The sequence below is a fragment of the Phycodurus eques genome, chromosome 12 (assembly GCF_024500275.1).
Source record: "Phycodurus eques isolate BA_2022a chromosome 12, UOR_Pequ_1.1, whole genome shotgun sequence".
NCBI classification, from domain to species: domain Eukaryota; kingdom Metazoa; phylum Chordata; class Actinopteri; order Syngnathiformes; family Syngnathidae; genus Phycodurus; species Phycodurus eques.
The window spans coordinates 22305801-22322097 of record NC_084536.1 but is presented as its reverse complement, the minus strand read 5'-3'; positions in this window follow the sequence as shown (position 1 = coordinate 22322097).

Genomic DNA, 16297 nt, shown 5'->3' with positions numbered 1-16297 from the left:
TCCACCACATATCCCAAGTGTGTATTTCGTGCATCTGTTAATTTATTCAAATAAGATACATCAAATCTCTCCTGTGAGTAGCAGTGCCAGGTAATCTTTTTTTTATTTAATTTAATATGCTAAGTAATGTGCTTTGTTTTACATCATTATTGTCGTGTCACAGTGTAAATTACTAAATACAAAAGATAAGTGCACTACTGCATTTGCAATAAGAGGATGCATTTTTTTTTTTGTAGACGTAACCACGTGTTTTTATTCTAGTAGGAAGCCAGCATGAATGGAAATGATGTCTCAAATTAAACGCTGTGCTTATTTAATTGTAGGCAAGGAGGCATCACAGTCACACGGGGTTTAACAGTTCCTGATTTTGACCACACGGAGGCAGCATAAGACCAGAGGTAAAAACACCATGAAATTGTTCCTTCAACTTCAAAGCATTTCAACTATAGTATTCATTGTTATTGCTAAAGGCCAATAAGTACTTTTGCAGCCTGGTAATATTTGACATCCCCCCCACTCCCAAAAAAATAAAAAAATCCCCACAGTGAGTGAAAAGGTGACAAATGTTATGAGTGAAAGTAATGAAAAAGTGTCACGTGGGCGTTTTACTGATGTATGTTTGTCTATTTTTCCTGCAAAAGAGACATGGAAGGATGTTTCTTTGGGTTGTTACTGTGTCTAGCCTCCTGCGGGGTGCTTTGACGCCTTTCGGTGATCTAATAGGCTGCGCCACCTCTGTCATCTTAATGTGAGCGACCTCCTCACAAGACGTGAATGTTTCATTTCTAAAAATCTTATCTCGTCGCAGCGCCTTGATAGACAATCAAGGAGATGATCCTTTTGGCCCGAGAGTTGCCACTGTTCCCAGCAGGCGTGCCATGCACTGGCTGGCAGGCTGGCATCAGGAGCAGCTGGATGCGAGGAGATGTCCAAGGTCACCCCCTGCATTAAAAAAAAAAAAAAAGAATGGAGGGGGTGGCTGAGAGTCCAATAAGGAAGTGAGTCACCATGCCATGTTGTCTCAAGGTCAAGTGTGACAGGAGCTCCAATTGAGCCGTGGTATGTATGCAAAAATGTTTAACCTTCAAATCCCTCGAACATCTCAATTGTTTATCTAATCATTGTAAGTGCCAATTCATCCTCACTTTGATTTCGTTGCTGTCATTGTGAGATCAGTTTATCCAAACGGTGGTCTTTCTCACAAATGATATGCTGGTACAATATACATATTTTCTAGGGCTCGCACTCGCCCTCTAAATCTCAATTCGTTATTCGCGTTGACAGTAACGAATTACTTATGAATCAGAATCAAATCGTTACTTCTTGTGTCTTGTGTTTTTTTTAAGTTTATAATGGCTTGCTTGAACCAGGATCCCTCGCTGTGCCGTGGCCGTGGCCGTCACCAGTTGCCTACTCTCTAGCTAGCTAGCCGGTTCTCGTCGTCTGCCACGCTGTGTTGGATCAACTTTCTCACATTCGTTCTGGCGGGGTCGCCATCCACCTCGGCGATGGCTCCTTTTCGACTTCGTTTGTGGCGCTGCCATGAATATCCGTGCAGCTCCTCCGGCTAAGCTATTGGACACCTTCTGCAAAAATCTACGGTGCGGGGCTATAACTACAACAACGCCGAAACTATGTGCGGTAAGTCCAAATGGTCGTGAATTATTTTGTTTCTGAATAACGTATTACGTTATTTTTTTGATTCGTTGTGATTCGAATCCAAAAATTCGGATTCGCAGTTGGCCGTTTCCGGCGGACCGATTCCACCGATACACCACCGATTTGTAAAAACAGCCCTCCCCATTTTCCTAATCACAGGCTTTTTACTACCACTCAGTTGGAGTTGGGGTGTGCTCTACTCACACTAGCTAATCTGCACCAAGCACGGGACCACTTCGCACCTTTGGTCCGGAATGCTTTGCTTGTATGAGAGCTCTGATGCGTGCGTATATTCGTTACACTTTTCCCTCTTCCAACCAGTTCAAAAAGCCTATCTCAGCTGACTTGTTAACACATCTGCCCAGTTCAAATTTCTGCTCGGGCCCAAACGTTTCCATGTTGTCTTTGTGCTTGCGTGGGTTTTCTCCAGGTCATCTGGCGTCCTTCCTCTATTCTAGAAACATACACGTCAGGTTCAATGCAGACCATACGCACTCATACATGGAACATACTATATGATTAATGCGAGAGGATTGCTCCTTTAGCCATTAATTCATGATAAGCATCATAAAGTTGGAGTACTCCTTCAATATTGTTACACTCATGTTATTAATTTATAATCTAAGACTGTTCATCGTTTACGCTGACCTCATTGAGTACGATCATTGTCCTGGATTGTGTGCGAGGAGCACACATGGTTTTGTTGTTCCAAACATACAACAGCTTTGTGCTAGGAGGTTTTTGTTTTGTTTTTGCCTCCCCCCGATGCTCATATAAACATGTGCAGATGTGCAGTGTGGATTCAGGGGATGTGTCGAGGGGCAGGCAGCAGATCAATGTCGCTCGATTGGAAAGTGTCACAGGCTGCATAGTATCACAAAAAAAATTCATAATGCCTCTTAATTATTTTGAGCATGATACTATTACTAACTTAAGTAACCAATTTTAAGATGTGTACACTCACTGGACTGTTATTTGGTTATACCTCTACAACAAAATCTAGCTAAGATTTTCTATTCACTATTCTAATAATGTAATGTAATGTTTTTATATTAATGCTGAGTTTAGTCTTAAACCAGTCAGACAACATGTTTAACATATTTAGGTACAGATTTGCAGTAAATCATCCAACTTTGCCACCATGCTCTGCCCACCACAAAATAGGGCAAAGATGCTGAGATTCAAACCCAGAACCTCAGAATTGTGATGCGGGAGTGCGAACCACTCTACTACAACATGATAAACGTGTACTCAGTTTTTCCTTGATCGGAGATACTGAGAGACCAATAAATACTACAAAAATACAAAAGCCTTTTAATTTTGGTGAAAAAAAAAATATTACGGAAAATATAATAATAATAATAGCCTTATTACAAAGGGGTGGGGGGTGGGGTGGGGTGGGGTGAGCCTTTTCATCTCCTGGTGCTCGGGCCCGAAAAAGATGAAAGTTCTAAACAAAAAAGCCTGCAGTTAATAATGAGGCCTCCTTTGGAAATGATTACAGCTGAGAGCATTCCTGTGGAAAAAAAACAAAAAACAAAAAGAAGCAAGCGTTGCTCCAGTTGTTGTTTAGGACAGATGACGGATGAACTTAAATTACACTCCCGCCTCTTCTATTCCTCTCGGCATTAAGGAATTTGGTGAATCAGCAAAAATTCCCGGCAAAGCCACCTGCACATTTTAAAGTGAGCACAAGTTCAGGCAGATTGAGTGAACATGTGCTGTGTGTGTATGCATCAAAACCCAAGCGGCCCGAGTAGGAACATCATCAGCGTCCCATCTAAACAAACTAACATTAAAACGTGTTGATTTCATGATGGAATCCTGCAGTGGGAGCAAACAAACTGCTCATTCATCTTCTTCCTTAATGCTGTGAAGAACACAAAGACAGGACTGTGAAAAAGTCCCTCCAATTTCCAAAACTGCTTTCCTCTCTTGGATTGTTCGCAAAAAAAAAAAAAAAAAACAACAACCCATTGTTCCCACAGAACTGGAATGGGATCGTACTGATGGTTCCAAATAGGCGTACAGTATTGATTGTTATGACTGGAACGCTCAGTTGTTGTTACTGGAGATGCTGACCAATTGTGTTTGACAGTCTTCAAGCACATTAGTTCACTTCGACTTCACTAGCACCACGCCAAGCCTCAGACCTCCACGAACATTCTCATTGGCTTAGAAAGAACTCTTCTGACCGCAAAGCTGAATAATGCACGTCGTGCCGATTTGCAAGAGCTTTTCTAACTAACTTTGCTCACCCTCAGTGGGCCGTAGAACGTGGACGTGAGTGTGAATGGTTGGTTGTCTACATGTGCTTGGTGATTGGCTGGCAACCAGACAGGCGATATAGAGAATGGCTAGACACAAGTACAAAATCAAAATTGAGCACTTACATAACACATCCATGCATTTGTACTACTTACTGTAGTAACGTCTTCTCAAAACTCTTCTCCAGTTCTCCATTCATTTCATTCACTTCTCCATACCGGGTCATGTAAAGAAATGTTCTCCATGAGTCATAGTGGTCCGCCTTCCGCCGTGACCCGCGGCAGGTCATCTCCGGTTACGCCGCCCACCGTCTCTCTCCGCCCGCCCGCGCCGTGTCAAAGGCCCCGAGTCAGCACAGCTAGCCAGCCTGAGCCGCCGCGTGCGCTGCAATCGCGGTTCAGGGAAAAAGTGCTCATCAAGCCCGCCGACTCTCCAGGCGGCCATTATGTTACCTGATGGATGTCTGAGAGTGAAGGGAGATCTGCCTCAGTACTCTCTTTAGAGCAATGTGTCTGCACAACAATAGAGGTATTTAGATTAAAGAAGATGGACGGACTTAATTACGACGCATAGGTGCTTCAAAAGAATACTTTCAAATGTCAGCCTGCTTGACTACAACAAGGCTTCCTCGCACTTGGCTTCCTTTCCGAGGACATTCAGTCAACCTTTCCCTTTAATTAAACGCCCATGTGTTCCTGTGCAGGCAGCACGGTAGACTAGCGGTTAGCACGTCCGCTTCCCAGTTTCTTGGCTCCGAGGGCCGGAGTATGCCTGTTATTCCCGCGCTGGTACCCAGGATTCCGCCCACGTTTGTGAAGGTTAGCGCGGTTAAGTGGCGTTTAAAATGTCTGCCGTGAATCTCCGTAGGAACATCTCTGTGAGAAGTTTTTATGTTCCCTTGCTTGAGAGCATTTTCTCCAGGTACTCCCGACTTCCTTCCACTTTGAAAAAAACATGCATCTTAGGTTCAATCAAGACTCTAAATTTGCCCAAAATCAACCGGGATAGGCTCCAACTCACCTAAGCTCAGTAGTAAATGCAAATAGTGTTCCTTGGCAGCAGACCACGCCGCGATATCGCCCCAAAGCGACAAAATCCTCCACCTTGATTGATAAGAACTAAAGACTGCGGTGCATTTGATATGATTGCGTTGGTGTATTCCCATTCGGCAACTGGATAAATGGAAAAAAATATAAAAAAAATCCAGATAAGCGTACCCCCCAAGTGGCAGTCACAAACACCGCAGAAGGAACATGTGCGGCTAACGCGGTGACGGCTTCACATTTCATAAAGTGTGGTTATTCATTTTCATGCCTGCGCTATGCGTTCCAGCACCCGTGTCCAAAACTAACATGGATCCAGACGGTTCTGTAGGAGGGAGCTTACAGACCACACGGAACATAATATTTTCACGAGATGATGATCTCAAATATAATAGAGTGGACAGACCACTGTCAATTTCAAAACATTTTTTTCCCCATTGGAAATCAACATAGACATGTTTTATTTTTTATTTCGTGTGCTTCTGTTGAAAATATGCTTCTGTCCTTTAGGAATAAATATAGTATCCCTCAGACTATTTTCCTTCATTCCCTTACTAACTTTGAACAAGATTCCATAGCTGCTACTAAAAAAAAAAAAAAAAAAAAGATCAGACGGACTAATTGGTGAGTGGATCGTTTGTGACTCTACAATTATGGTCTGTGACCGTTGGAACGCTCGCTCTGACTTTCCAATCTTGAGGGATGAACAGCAGATTCCTTAAATGTGATGTCATTATTGCAAGCGTGGGATTTGTGCGCGCGTGTCTCTGTGTGTGTGTGTGTGTGTGTGTGTGTGTGTGTGTCTGCCAAAACTGCTGGCTACTAGCGGTTTCTCGGCTTGAGCTTCATTTTCCTCTACCTATTTAGCCTCTGTTTCTTTCCTGTGCTCTTTCGGACATTATGTTAGTATCTGACATCAACAAGGGGTAACAAGAAGAATGAAGAAGACAAGAAAATGCATTAAGAATGTGGAAGCTATGTGTTGCAAAGCAGTAAGACTTCATCTTAATTTCATTTTAAATACTTAATCATAGATATTATTTGTTACAAAAGTTACCTTTTCTATGTATTTTTTTTTTACATGTCACAGGTTTGGCATACTGTAGTTTCACAAGTATGTTTTCATCAATATCACACACACACACACCATTAGTAATAACACACTTATAAAGGTTATCTCTATGTTCCTCACAGGTATTGAGCTAATGCTCCAACATTTCCGACTGATGTGCTTGGTCATGTTTAGGGTGTGATAGCATGCTGTTCTTCCCCACCAAAGACTTAAAGCACCCCCCCCCCCCCCCCCGCCTCCCCCTCGGCGGCTCTTCATGCTCCTGTGTAAACCTGCAGCAGAGATGACAGCCAAGTATGTGTGCACACACCCCCCCGATAATGGGGGTGTGCAACAGCGAAGGCAGAACACCTTCCACCTCCCGCCTTGTTTACCTCCGGGAATCACAGCAGCTGCTGCCTACCGCCTGCACTCTCTCAGCTCGCTATCCACCAGGGAGGAACACTTAGCACCGCAACCATGGGGAAGCAGGTAAGATCTGATAGAGAGCGAGAGGGAACGAGTGAGGGAGTGAGCACGGGCGAGAGCGAGAGCGAAATACCCACTGGCAGCAAGTTTATACAAATTAAGAGCAGGTCTTTTATCTCAATTTTACAGACTAACCAAACTAGTGAGGCTGAGGTGACTGTGAGGACATAAATCCTCATGCATAAACCCAAATACAGCTGCAGCCACACTTCAACTCTTTTTATATCCCCTAATGCTTGAATGCTAATTTATGGAAATGACGACAGCCTACATATAAACACTTTGGATGCACAAATGCATTGATGCACAGTACTGGCTCTGCTCTGGCTTGAAAATGTTCTGCAAAGTATTAATCATAAGTGTTGTGTAAGGAGGGGGGGAATCGATTTGAAGTGAAGGAAACAGGATGTGGAGGGGGAAAAAAAAAAACAAGCTCAGTCTTGTTTGTACCTTTGCTGACTTCTGCTTTGCAGTAACAAATTTGCAGCAGTGAAGACGTTTTGCATTGGTCAGATCTATACAAAATAGCATTGGAATACAAGTACAACTGGATTATCACGGGATTTCAAACAGATTATGACTTCAACTGTTTGAATTGTCTGAAATGAGTTGTGGAAGAGTTAAAGCATAAATAGAAAAATCCCCACGGGAATTTGAAATTGGCCCGCAACCTGTTGGTAAAGCGATTTCTCAACAACGTTATCGGCCACCCCCTCCAAAAAAATAAAAATAACAAGGATTACCTTGCGCGAAACAATGAGAAACGAGATTTTGGTGGACCTCCGCTAAATCCAAGTGCGGGAAATCCGGTAAAGCGAAATGGAAAGAAAATGGCAGGCTGTTATCTAGATTTAGTTCCATACCTACATTAGTCAAGAACCTTTGTTTGGGGCACATGCAGTTAGTATAATGTTGGAAGAAATTCAGTATTATGCAAAGTAACCGAACTATTGTGCGCGTCACTTCTTCACTCCAGCATCTGCTTTTGCAGTTGCTCTGACTCAACCTCCTATACTTCATTTTTTTTTTTTTTTTTTTTTTTTTTTACGACATCACAATTCTTGGCAACACCGTTTGTAGGTCTGGAATGATATTTATAAGCTATATGCACTCACGACTTACTCCATTGGTTACACCTGCGCAATGCAGTGCAGACCTACATTAAAGCTGGAAAGATTGTGGTGTGCGTATCGATACCGAATATTTTTGTTCCAATGTATACAAGTGCAAATGTATTCATGATGAAAACTCTCAAGGTGGGTTATGAAATAAGAGCCAAGCTAAGGTAACACAAGCTGACCCAGTATGAAGGGACTTCAATGTGTGCACTGTATAAGAAAAAACATTTCTACATGTTTGAGTGATTGTATTTACATGCTATAATGATGACGCTGTCAATTTGAAATGGGAGGATTATTATCAGTTATCGTTTACGCAATGCTTTCAATTGTTTTGTCAGTAATGTAAAAAAAAAAAAAAAAAATAGATATAATATCATTGGCAATGATATTGTTTCATCTTCTTTTACTCAACATGTATCTGTATTGATATTAGTGTTGGTATTAGTATTGATATCAGCAACATCAGCCTCTATTTGACTTGGTATCATCGCTAGTCATGTTCCATACCAGCGATTTCCTTTCCCATTTGATACTCAGTAAAACTCGAGATGGTTCTCGACGATACAGATCCCATACCGACACTTTGTCCAAATACACCTAATTATTATTACATGCGTACGCATAATACACACTTCCTCAAGCGGAAAGAAATGTAGTCACCATCAACTGCGCTCTATAGTTTAGTTCCTTTCCACTGTGTTCTTGTTAATGATACACTGTGCATTACTGTATTGAGAATGCATTACTGATTTGAGAATCGATTCTGGTATCAGAGGCATCGATAATTCAGTATTGAGCCGCACATCACTAATCATAGCTTTTCGGGAATTGCCCATCACAGTTATAATAAATATGTAAGGATTGGTATCTATATCTGTATCTTCAACACCAGCCACCATTTGGTTAGTATCGTATCGTGTAAAAAGGTTTACTTAAGTAGTTATTGATCTCAGTATTGGTATTGATATTTATTTGGGTGACAACAGCCTGCAGTATGTTTTACTTGGTTTCTAATGGGTAAGGAAAACAAATCAGCACTAGTTTAAATGTGAAGATTTTTAAAAATACCAATAGTAGTATTTACATCTAGATCAGCGTCTATTATTAGTTAAACTGTTTTTTTTCTTCATTTAAAAAAAAAATATTGTTAGCGATATCAGTATTTATATCGCCATCATTTTTGTTGATTCAAGTCTTTTTTACTTGGTTTCGTATCGGTAAGTGAAATGTCAATGACTCATTAAAATCTAAGTATCAGTATTGGTACCGAGATCAGTATCAACGATACTAGCCTCTATATTTTACTTGCTATCATCTCGCTAAGAAAACCGCCTAATTGTAGTGTTTTGGTTTCGTATGTAATTATTGGTATCAATATCGGCAATATCAGACTCTTGTTTTACATGGTATCGTATCGTTGAGGAAACTTGCGGTGCCGCCCGTCATGAGTAAGTAGCCCGATAGTGTACATTCGTGTATATTGTACGATGAAATAGAGTCCTGAAGTACTATACCTAATTGTCGGTACAGTAGAGTGAAGACGTTCCATTGGAAAACACAAACATTTGCATGAGTGTGTCATTTTTAATTTAACGTCTCCACCTCTCGCTCATAAATTCCAATTAATGGACAAAGAGCATCTCCGTCAGCAGCTGTGGGCTCTCCGGGAGCGGACGTTCGCTCGCCCTCATTGTCGAAGCCAATAAGCGCGGATGGAAACGGGCCGCCCGTGTGCGTGTGCGTTTGCCGAATCGCCAGCTGTCCTCCTCGAGAACATTCTTTTATCAATAACACCGCTGCTGCAAGCGCTCACGCTTAATCCATTTGAAATGCCAGATAATTCCTCACAAGCCGAGGCCAAGGTGTCCTGAACCGCCTTGACGGAATAGTTTGTCGCCACGGAGACGGTCTTTGTTTATGTTTACACATGCAGGGATAATCCACAACACAACATAGATCAGGTCGACGGCCATTTCACCTTCAAGGAGCCAGTTTTAGTCACCAGCACGCTCCCACATAAGGCTTTCTCCAAACTCACTGATGTCGCCCGCTCTATATGGCAACATCTGGAATTGTGCTTTCGTTCACGACTGCTCTGTTTGGATGTTTTTGCGCCTGACGACGGCAGAACACAACAGATGGTCGCGCCGCTTTCTTTTGGTTGTCGGAGGTTCGGGGGAGGTCACACGCAATAGCGACAGCAGCGGTTCACATAAGGAACCGCATTTGGCACCGTTCACATCATAAGATGCCATACTTGGTACAATTGCCATCATAAAGGAATCATGTTTAGTACCATTCAGTCAAATGACTAGCGGAGTCACCGTCATGTATTTGTTATAACTATAGTGATGTACATTTGTATATAATGTATTGCGATGATATGCTGGGGTTTCAATGAACGCCAGTGATTTTTCACTAATAGAACCATAACGCAGGAGAAGGATTTCTCTAAAATGTCTCTGCATAGAGCGCAGAGCTCGCCCAATTCTAAACTTTTAGCAAAAGTGGGGAAGAAAAAATGTCACTGATGAATAAAATAAAAAATGAAAAAAGCCTGCAAAGGTTAGCTTGCATACACAGCTTATAAATATGCTCTGTACAGTATATGAATGTACTGTATAAATGTCTAATTATATAAATGGTTATATATATATATATATATATATATATATATATATAAACAATTTAATAATTTGAAGAAGTGACAGAAAGAAAGAGAGAAATGATAGAAGTGATGATATCAAATCATTGGATAAAATAAAATAAACTAAAAAAAACAGCAACAGTTTTATAAAATGTATCATTGTATAAAATAAAATAAGTTAAAGTAAATAAAAATCTTTGAAAAACTTATTGGAAAAATGAACAAGTCTATAATTATATAAAATAGAAAATAAAAAAACTGCTTAAAGTCAAATGTAACACAGTTTTAGGTTTAAGATGATATCAATAAAAAAATGAAATACAATTGGAATAAGAACTTTGAAAAAGTCTAAAAGGCCACCAAAATCTTGTGATTTACTTTTGGAAGGTGGAGATTTCGAAATGTCCTTGCATTTGAATGAGAGCCCTGCGACCATTTCAAGTCGACTGTAATTTGCTATAATCACAAGTAATTGTGGATGCATTTATCGCACTGCTTCGCCTTCCCTACCAACTCGTGCGATGGGTTCATCTCTCTCGTGGGAAGAGTTCCGATAAAGGCATCACTCTTCTTCTTCTCTTTTAAACACCCCTGAGAAGCTGCTGGAACCAATTAGAAAGTTCTCCAAGCAGCAAAGAATGCGGCAGGCGCCTTTCAAAAAGAACACGTCTTCTCCCCCCCCCCCTCCTCGCTGTGGTTCCCAATGCTGTGTTGTCAAGCAGTGTAGTAATACACCCGAGTCGCTTTCACTCTAATTAGGCGTACAACTGCTTTTCTTTGTCCATACAAACAAATGATGAAATTTGGCTTTGTTTGTTTCTCTTTGCTCTCTGCTACTCAATCTGACCTTGAAGGCTGACAGTAAAACTAAATGCGTCTGCTACACAGCCCTTTTTAAGGCAAATTCCCCACATAAATGGATTTATTAACACTCCCGGGCAACTTTATAAGATTTATACATGGGTTTTCTGTGTGCCAGCAGTAGTTCATAAAAACTAATGTACTGAGTGGGATGACACAAAAACGACTTAACTTTGTGATGCATGGACAGGAACAACCCATTTAATTTTAGAGCAGATTTAGGAGGTTGTTTCCCCCATTTTTTTTTTTTTTGAGACTGAATTACTCATGAGTCCTAAGTGGAAGGTTCGATTGGTAGCCATCCTACGAGATGACTTCTCAGTGGTTCTAATTTCAAAACAAGTTTCTCATTGGGGCTAATGTAAAGTAAATTAATTTGGCTTTTAGGCTTCAACATTTTAGCATTCCTCTAACTTTTATACAAGTATAAAGAGGAGAATTTTGAATATACAACCCCAATTCCAATGAAGTTGGGACGTTGTGTTAAACACGAATAAAAACAGAATACAATGATTTGCAAATCATGATCAACCTATATTTAATTGAATACACTACAAAGACAAGATATTTAATGTTCAAACTGATAAACGTGATTGTTTTTAGCAAATAATCATTAACTTTTAATTTTATGGCTGCAACACGTTCCAAAAAAGCTGGGACAGGTGGCAAAAAAGACAAAGAAAGAAAGTTGAGGAATGCTCATCCAACACCTGTCCCACAGGTGAACAGGTGGGTGCCATGATTGGGTAGAAAAGGAGCTTCCCTGAATTGCTCAGTCATTCACAAGAATAATGGGGCGAGGTTCACCTCTTTGTGAACAAGTGTGTGAGAAAATAGTCGAACAGTTTGAGGACAATGTTCCTCAATGTGCAATTGCAAGGAATTTAAGGATTTCATCATCTCCGCGCCATAATATCATCAAAAGGTTGAGAGAATCTGGAGAAATTGTAAGTGGCAAGGCCGAAAACCAACATCGAATGCCCGTGACATTCGATCCCTCAGCTGCATCAAAAACTGACATCATTGTGTCAAGGATATCATCACATGGGCTCAGGAACACTTCTGAAAACCAATGTCAGTAAATACAGTTCGGCGCTACATCCGTAACTGCAACTTGAAACTCTACTATGCAAAGCTATGATTCATTGTAACTAAATAGATTTGAAAGAAAATACAATTTAAAAATCTTGAATTATTATTATTATTATTTTTTTAATGACACATTTCAACTTTGACAAATAAAGAATTGGTTGAATATGTAATTGGAATTCAATTATTATATATACTACTGTTCAGAAAATGAGAAATGTATTTTTGCATTAAAATTAGCGACTTTACTAATACATTTAACACTTTAAAATCTATTTTAGATTTTTTTTCAATTAACTTTAGTTAAATTTAATATGAATAATGCCATTTGAAAATGAGAACAAATGAAAAGAAACACTGTTCTGATATGAAAAATATTGAGCTCTTCCGTACAGAAGCCCTTCAGGAGGAACGTGCTTTAGATGCCCACCGAGCTGAAGTCTCAAGTGACGTCTTACATGGTGACGCTTCGAACTCCAAAGTTGGGGCATATTTTTCCAGAACATTTTGGTTCAACTCCATATAGTGTGAAATTCGGGGCCTTTGACTTTAGAGGTTCCAATGTATCACACCCAGCACACGTCACTAACACTCGCTGTCGCGTCTCCTCTCTCCTCTCTCTCTGGCTAACGCCACCTTTAATGTCATCAAAGCGTCTCGCTTCTGCTCGCTGCAGGCGAAAAGTCTATTACGGTGTGTGTAAATTGGCTCGGCTTTGATCACCCTCATTTATTTGGGATTGTTTGCTTTGATTGCATCTTGTTGATGCCGAACCCCACCTTTCCTCCGGAGGCAAGAAAGCAATTAACATGTTGAACCTCAGTTACCGAGGAAGAGGGGCGCGTCTTCTTCTCATTACTTAATATCAAGAGGAGGGGGCGGCTCTTGTTAAACACCCGGCGCCTGGGCTTAAAAGGACATCCTTGATAGCTAAAAGTCAATTAGGCTTCTGAGCATGTGCGAGATTCTGCCCCCCCCCCCAAGCTCTGATGATGATGATGGCGTTTCCCATATGATGCACACATGCGACAGCGCATCCCGAGCCCTGGAGACCGAGCCCATCTGTTTGTGAGGCTTATGCATCCCCCACCCTCCTTCTTCCCCCCCTCCCTGCAATAGCATTATGCTCCCATTTGCTACCTCTTTGTCTTACCCCTGCGAAGAGGGCGTGGGGGGTTAGGGGTGCAGAATCCGTGAAGCTAGCCCCACGGAAGTGACGCTTCCAAGGCCACATTTTCCGCTTGCGTGAGCCTCCGGCTGTGGCCCGGGTCAGGTTCAGGGTGGGGCATCGAGGGCGTACGTGTGTGCGTGTTTTGTTTAGTCTGTCATCCATGTGCTCTTGGAGTCGATGCTGAAGCTGAGCCCGCACATCACTTCCTCTGTGGATCACACCCATTACAGTAAGTCGGGCTTGCTTTTTGGATCAAGAACAATGATGGCTTTTATGTGTGGGTGCAATTCTGCTCAATTGAATGTGACTCTTGTGATGGTGATTGTGAGGCCTGCGCCGTGTAATGTGAACTGTTTATACAAGGACGGTGCAAAAGTCAAGCTATGTTGTTTTAATGAGGATGGCTGGAGGTCTTTATTTGCATTTTGGGGAATAATATTAAAGACAGCTATCGGTATATTACAATGTATGTCAAGTGAAAGTGGAGTTCCCAACAAAATATAATTCACTCTTATGCAGAATTACAGAGAAACGGTGAAGAACCGACGCAGAGTGGGCAGAATAGAAAACTCTCACAGGTCCTCGGAACAGAAACAACGGCGCGCACAACGTTGTGGAGCGACCACGTCAGAGTGTTCTGGAACGCCATTCTCCATTAAAGACGCGTCTACGGCTGTGGCTAGCGAACATTTTTCGAATCGAATATTCCACTGATTATCCCGTTGATTAATCAAGTAATCGAATAAAAAGGTAGTTTGCATAATTCAACACAATAATGTACTTGTGATTCAAATAGATTATTTTCCCCATTATTATTCATCGTGTAGCTATCAGAAGCCGGTCTGATCCCTTGTGATATCTTTATTTCTACTTAACCCACATGGATCAAAGTTCACGTAGTTTTGTATTTTCTTTTTAAAAAGATATTTTTCTTCTTATCAGCTCCTTTCTAGGCAAATTTTCTGGCTTCTTTCCATTCTTGGTGTGCCAACTGGCAAGCGCAGCGCTTTGCTTAAGGCTGCGAATGGCCTTATTTAAGCTCTATGAATATTCATTTGTTTTCAACACTTTGACAGCCATGTTACTTATTTATTAGGGAGTATTTTTTTTAAATTTCTGTTTCTCCGTCTTTATAGGGATTATGATAACAAGCGTGTCAGCGCTGTGATTGCGGCTCTTATGAATAAAAGACGGAATTGTTTTTGTCAGCTTTGCAACCTCTGGACTTGATTAGGAGTGAAAGTATGAGGCCTGAGCTCGCTCACGGTGACTCAAGTACGAAAAAAAAACAATTTCTTCTGTGTCAAGACTTGATCGAATGTGACACAGTCAATGTCAAATTTTTGGTTTTACAGAGTATATCATATTTGTTTTGGTTTGGACATGTAATTGCTGCCTGGGCGCAGGAATGCACAAGAATAAAAGTTCTCTAGCCAGAGAAACCTGGCGTCGGACCACGTCGGGTTTCCACAGGGTGAGGTGGGGACAGCTCCCAAAACCGCAAAATGTAGGCGATCCCTTTTCCTTTTTTGAAAGTAGAAGCAGATATTTTTTTTATGTTAGTCCAAAGACCTCCCCAGATTCCCCCCGGGCGTCAAAGGCCACCGTGGTCCAAATGTAAATGTCAGTGGTCTTATTGCACTAAGATGAATCTGCCAATGAGATTCTGCCAGTCAATTCTTCACAGACAATTTATGGATGTTTATAGCTGCAGGGCGGCAATAGTGACACTTTCAAGGCAATTTCCTGGCTGTAAATTATCGGTGGTGACATGAATGAGAAGCGACTAACGTGTGTGGGGTTGTTTTTATATTGGCAAATTAGTGGGGCATCAACCACTTAGGAAGGAAAAACTACAGCGCTCTTTCCACTGAGCATCTTGGTTCAGTTTGGTACAGTATTCATTTTTAATTTTTTTTTTTTTTTTTTTTCTATTTCTATTGGAAAATATCCAACCTGTACCATTTCACTTTTCAGGACGGCTTTCCATTCCTATGGCTCAGAAGACGCCATAGCCCATCACTAGCCTATGCTAATGCATAATTACTGTCATTATTTGTATGAAAAACACTTTTAGGCCATAAATTTAAAACAATCAAATTGGAAAACCAGTAAGTATGGCTGATTTTCTTACACCGCAACATAAAGTAGTTAATTCTGCGCGATTCCGAACCTCATTTTTCAGATCCTTCTGCACCACACAGCGGACAGGAACTCAGTCAGACATAAGCGGGTAGAGCTCGGACTTGCCCTCTAAATCCCATCCACTGTAAAGAAAAACTTCTGAATCAGAATCAAATAGGTACACCTTGTACTATTCCAAAATAAAGATGACATAGTCCAACAAATTAAACACGCAATTCGATCATTTGAAAACTATCTATTGTACCAGAATGAGTACAATGGCGTGTTTTGGCTGCCGTTTTTTCACTCTTCAAAAATTGTCTTTCTCGCTTAAAATGGCTTACTTTAACCAGGATCCCTCGCTCTACCGTGGCCAAAGGCAGAACTGCGCCCGTCTCTGTGCCCTAAAATGTGTAAATCCACACAGCTACCTCCTTTCTAGCTAGCTAGCCTGCTAACTCTCGTCATGTGACACGCTGTGTTGGATCAACTTTTTCCCATTCGTTCTGACGGGGTCCCCCCCTCCAGCGACGGCTCCTTTCCGGTTTTGGTTGTAGAGCTGCCAGGAATATCCGTGCAGCTCCTCATGCTTGGCAATCGGACGTCTAATTCCGCAGAGATCATCGTCTCGGTGGACCCGCGATAGACTTCATCGTCGTCCCTACTGCGTACTTGCGTAGAAACTATGCGCAGTAAGTCAAAATGTCGTCGGCCGAAAACACAGGCAAATAATTGTGAATGTTTTTTTTTTTTTTTTTTAAATAAATGTGGTGC